This window comes from Xyrauchen texanus, chromosome 46, assembly GCF_025860055.1.
Source record: "Xyrauchen texanus isolate HMW12.3.18 chromosome 46, RBS_HiC_50CHRs, whole genome shotgun sequence".
Lineage (NCBI taxonomy): Eukaryota > Metazoa > Chordata > Actinopteri > Cypriniformes > Catostomidae > Xyrauchen > Xyrauchen texanus.
Window position 1 is genome coordinate 20,434,917 of NC_068321.1, and position 6,000 is coordinate 20,440,916.

The following is a 6,000-nucleotide window of genomic DNA, read 5'->3' on the forward strand; positions in this document are numbered from 1 at the left end:
TTACAAGACACCATATCTTCTTCTATAAAAAACATTTCTCCAGATATTTCTTCTGTTTATATCTTGCACCATTAATATCTTGATGTATTATTTTGTTTCTTGTCATATTTTCGTCAACAGTATGCTTTAATAAAAAAAATATATATTGTCGTCATGATGTGTCTTTTGTCTCATATATCTCATATATATCGTTATCATTGACAAAATCAAAAAAACATTTTTTAACTAACATAATTGTCAGTGATTTAATTGACAAAATTTACACTGCTTCACTCATCTACTTCAAACCCCTCATATTTTCTTTCTGCCGTCATACACAAAACATATGTATTAATTACAATCATGGCCACAGGTTCAAATGTCTGGTTAGGTTTCGGTATGGGGTGTTATTGGTTAAAATTTTGAAAAAAAACGAACGCGCGTTCTGAACCAAGAAGTTTAGCTTTCTTCTGCCGAACACAACATGGCTTTTTACAATACTGTCATTGTTAGGTTTAGGTTCTGGGTTAAGTGTTCCCCTTTTGGTTAGGTTTAGGTATGGGTTAGAGGTTAAAATTAGGAAATATATCACAAACGTTTCTCTTTCTTCCATCCAACACAACAGGGGCTTTTTTCAGTACTATCATAGTTAGGTTACGGTCTACTTAAGGCATTACACTTCATTGTTAGGTTTATCTTTGCATTGACACAGGGCCCTGTCCCAATACCCCCACTTGCACTTTTAGTCTTGCCTGTTTACCAACTTGTATTATGTATTTCCGGTGTTTGGCCACTATTGTGCAAGAGACTGCGAGAGTGTGGATGACTTTTGATTGCACGTTAGGACACTTGTAAACTCGTAGGAGTGAAAAGACTGTTTTTGTCTTTTCACTCAGCTGAAGACTGATTGTTTTTGGTAGCCGTGACTGTTATAGCCTACTTAAAATAATAAATAACTGAACATTTTACCCATATTTTTCTTTATTAACACAATATTGGTTGTTGGAAGTGTATTGTGCTGTAAAAATATGCAAGTAATTTTTTAATAATGTTTTTAAAGTGTGAAAATAAATATATTTTTTATTTAAAAATAACAATTTGATTTTCAATAATTTATTGAAATAACTGTAAAATTGTTAAATATAATCAAATTCTTTCTACTTTGTTTCTCAATGCACTGCATAAAACTTATTTAACAAAAAAAAAAACTATTCAATAAACTTGTGTGATCAATTAATAGCTACTAATACAAACCTTTTAAATGATATGCTTTGGATTGTCTTTTATATAAGATGACCACAGACTGCTTTACAAAACTTATCAGTATATGGCTTCATACAACAAACAAAAAGCATTAAAACTTATATTTGAAATGCATAAAGATGAGAAGGAACCTGTGGTAGCAGTTGCTAAATTTTTAAATCAACATTTACTAGACCACATATTGTATGCCACACTGGTTGATAAATGACCAGCAGTATTAGGCAAGAACAAACAAAATAAGTAGGGATGCAACGATCTGATATCTTGATCGGTATCGGCTCCGATACTGAAGCTTTTAGACAGATCGGGTATTGTTCCGACAAGCACGATCCAAATCCGATACAGTGCGTTAATCATGTTAGTCACTGTCAAGCTCAAAAAATTACAAAAATGAACCATATAAACACAATTAAAGCAGTTCAAAATTAAATGTTATTCAAAGCCACTTGAAGACATGCAATAGCTCTGTGAATCATAAAAAGTAAATATATAAAATGGTGCATGGTGCTGCTCTGTTTACTCACACCTGTGGCTATTTATTTTGTTATTTTTTACACTGCGCAATATTTGACCGCTACACATTTTCAAAAGTTCAGTTCACTTATAGAATGGCACCAGAGGTGCTTTTTTTTTTTTTTTTTTACAGAATTTGAATAAGAAGCAAATTAAACTACTGTGAACTTGACTACAAACAGACACATACAGGACTTCCTGGAGAGTTCAAAATGTCAAAATAAAAGCGTGAGGGTTTAAAGTTAAAGGTGCATGATTGAGATATATTACTATATATTACTATTATAATATTATTATTATTATTATTATTATCATCATAATTTGTTTACAAATGATAATATTTAAGTTGAATGGGTTCCAAAAAATAACTGTGTGAATGGAAAGTAAGCTGATTTCTTGCAACTAAACTGAAAAAAAATAAAAATAAAAAAAGAGACCTGAATCCTTTAAAGTCCAGATACAAATTAAATTATTTTTGTACTTTTTGCAAAAAATAAGTCTTCTTTTCTACTGATGACTGAATTACTGTTTATTTTGCTGCTACATTATCCAGTATACTAGTTAACAAAATATTTCTTAATAAGGTATATATTTATATTGAAATAATGTGTAGTTAAGAGGTTTACATATTAAAAAACACACCCAATTAGTTCCACACAATAATGTAAAGATATTTCAAATGGATTATGCAAAAAACAACACTGGTATCGGGATTGGCCGATTCTGAGATTTCCGATAGCGGATGAGAAAAAGTGGTATTGATGCATCCCTAAAAATAACATGATTACTAGGCAAGAACGATAACAAAGATAGGTATAAATATACACGTAAATAATATTTTGTAATTATGATACTGCCTAAACACGTTATTATCCTAAACACGTTATGTAATGTTGAATATATTCTTTTATACTAAATGTTTCACTCTCCGATTATAATAAATATCTTATGTTGAAAATCTTCCCTTGATGTCATCACGGCGAAAATACACCGATCACTTGGGTAGGCGGGGTGTGGCTCCTGATCGTGATGAATTCTGGGATACACTTAGCCTGAATGACTGCTACGAAGCGGTATTCACACTAGTGTGGATTTAGTGTGGGTTAAGTGCACTGAGCTGTGGCATGTTTTAAATGGTAAATGGTCTGCACTTACATAGCGCTTTTTTATTAACCTTAGAGGTTACCAAAGCGCTTTACACGGTGTCCCAATCACCCATCTGCAAGTGTGGGGCCACATTTAATTTAACCAGGAAAAAAACGAAACATCTGGGTCTACAAGGACATGTGGGAAGCGTATGTGAGTGGTCATCTCAAACTATTCCTATATTTTTGAACCATGATAGAAATGTCACCTTATTGCTAATTTATCCCATTGTCAAAGATTAATTAGATAGGAATAATACTATGGTGCAACCTTCACTAGATGACCAATCCTCTCATCATGCTCAGTACTAATCACAACAGAAAACATCTACCAGAAAGAAGCTAAAAATCGCATCCTCCATAAGGAGTTGCAGATGAACCCTCTTGAATTTCTTTTGGCCATGGCTTCGTCTACAGAAGCGTTAGCTGACACTTTCTCTGTTTGACATCTTCGGCACAAGCCCAAAATTTGAATCAACAATAGAAACTTTAACTGCCTCCATGACTTCCAGTATTCCAGTTATTCACGTCTGGTTGATTAAGCAGGCGAATATCTTGAGAGTATTGAGGAAATTAAAATATCTATCTAGGTTATTAGATTTTTGATCCGGGGACTGTATGCCAGCAAAAGCATGAGTTTCACTGGCAATTTCAAAAGTGCAACATGCATAAAGCATATTTAAATGAATAACAGAGGTAGGCAAGGAATGAGACAACCAATGCAGAACAAATCCTGAGAATTCCAAAGCTTCTAGACTTAAGAACAACAAACTCAGGGATGTGTAGTCTGAAAACAATACCAGAAAGTGATTTATAATAGCAAAACGCATGTCCATTTGTCTTTGATTCTGCTTCACTTTAACCTGTTGCAGTGTTGGTTTCCTTCAGCTCAGAAGGGATCAGTAACACATTAACAGCTCATGATGTATTTAGTAAGTTCTTGAATCTGACAGATTTCACAATTTACATACAGACAGATGATGGGCTCCATCCACCACAAATTGAAGGATAGAGATATGGTACCAACTTGTTTCACCGTGAAAAAGTTACAAGTTTGGACAACTTATTTTACATTTCTCTTGATATTCAAAACATTTTGATTAAAGGATTGTGATTTAATGCTTGAAATGAGTTTTGTAGACATTGTGCCTACATATGAATTGCTTTACAAAACTAAAAAAAAAATTTTAAATGAATGGTTGGACCAGTCTGGAAAAAGCATCCGTCTAGTGTCCAACATACATGGAAACTCCAATATTGATTTAAACAGCATGGCAGGATGCACCTCATGAAGTTATTTGAGAGAATGTCCAAAGTGTGCAGAGTTGTAATTTGGACAAAGGTGGCAACTTTGAAGAAGCTTAAATGTGAGATAACATTTCTGGTCACTACACAATACCGTTACTTCCATGTCATAATTTTTACAACAAATTTTGTATTACATTTATTTTAAATGTGAAAAATAATAATGATTATTCTTGACTCACATCAGAAATTAACTTTTAAATAAGGGGAAAATTTGCACCCTGAAATTGATTTTCAGGGGCATTTTTACACCTTTATGAGGCCATTTTGAAAACCATATAAATCAAACAGTGTTTGCTCTGTTTATGACAAATACTTCAGTTTATTCAATTTATTAATATATTTTTATTTCAATTGATGAATTTATTATCTCTTACCATTCAAATAAAATCAACATAAACTCATATTTAATGCAATAATACATTTATATCTAGAACTATAATAGAAAGTTAAGAACTATATTAGACGTTACAAATAATAAAAAATAAAAAACAGAAAAATTCAGTACAAGAGCATTTTTTGCCCTCACATTTTGAATTTCAGTCATTTCTGATAACTAGTAGCTAGTGTATATGAGACTACATGCATGATTAAAATTACAGCAGGTGGCCAGAACCTGTCCATTAATCTAAATGTGCCATTCCTGGGGTAGGGAAAATGCTGATCAACATCAAAAAGACATCAAAGACATTCTACAGACACCTCTCACTCCACAAATTATACCATTATTATAATTATAATAATTCACAAATTAAAGCAAGATGATCATAAATGAGACAAGATGGGGCCTGGGTAGCTCAGCAAGTATTGAAACTGACTACCACCCCTGGAGTCGCGAGTTCGAATGCGAGTTCGAGTGACTCCAGCCAGGTCTCCTAAGCAACCAAATTGGCCCAGTTGCTAGAGAGGGTAGAGTCACATGGGGTAACCTCCTCGTGGTCGCAGTTAGTGTTTCTCGCTCTCCATGGGCACGTAGGAAGTTGTGTGTGGATTGCGGAGAGTAGCATGAGCCTGCACATGCTGTGAGTCTCTGCGGTGTCATACATGACGAGCCACGTGATAAAATGCACGGATTGAGGGTCTCAGAAGCGGAGGCAACTGAGACTTGTCCTCCACCACAAGGACCAACTAAGTAGTAGTGGTTATTAGGCATTCCAAATTGGGGAGAAAAAGGGATAACAAAAAAAATGTATGGACTGATGAAAGAGAAGAGACCAAACTAATAGACAAACGAAACAACAAAAAGTGCGACTGATAATTCCACTAAAATATATCCAGCTCTGCAGTATTGCAAAACGTGATCTCTTAAAGTGAACCGAACCCAATTTTTCGTTCCCAACTTTTATGCAGCTACTAAGCAATTACTCCTCAAATAAAAGAGCTAAAACAGTTTGTTTTAGGTAAGGACCTTCCAATACAATAACATTACAGCAATTCACTTAAGAGATTCAAGCGTCTCTTACCTCAAACGCTGCCGTGCTCAAAGCGTGCTCCGTTCTCCCACTCTCATTCCCTTTAAACGATCACAAAACACCATCCAAAATTGTCTCCTTATGACTCGGGCTAGTAACCGCAAACACGCTGAGCTTCCCGTCTTTAAGCACTACTTGTATGGATGAGCACTTCCACACGCTGCAACGAAAAACCGTCGGCCAACGTCACTTGTTAGTAACTTCTACTTCTGCGCTACGGCGTTTGACGGATATAAAAGCGTTCCAGAACGTAACAAAACAAACCACTTGGTACGATGTTGCAACTTGCGCTCCGAGTTTTGTCCAATGAAAAGTTGTCCCTG

The 6,000-nt window shown here is 34.7% G+C and overlaps 1 protein-coding gene across 7 annotated transcripts in view; it reads right to left on the reverse strand.

Moving 5' to 3' along the window:
• The window catches only part of LOC127638266 (A-kinase anchor protein 13-like), a 147,077-nt gene extending 141,077 nt beyond the window's left edge, over positions 1 to 6,000 (reverse strand). For 6 of the 7 annotated variants that reach the window (XM_052119721.1, XM_052119722.1, XM_052119720.1 and 3 more), the window contains exon 1: positions 5,669 to 5,999. The gene's annotated coding sequence lies outside the window, so the exon portion shown is untranslated. Of the gene's footprint in view, positions 1 to 5,668 lie in introns of all 7 variants that reach the window. The other variant, XM_052119717.1, reaches the window with a different exon arrangement.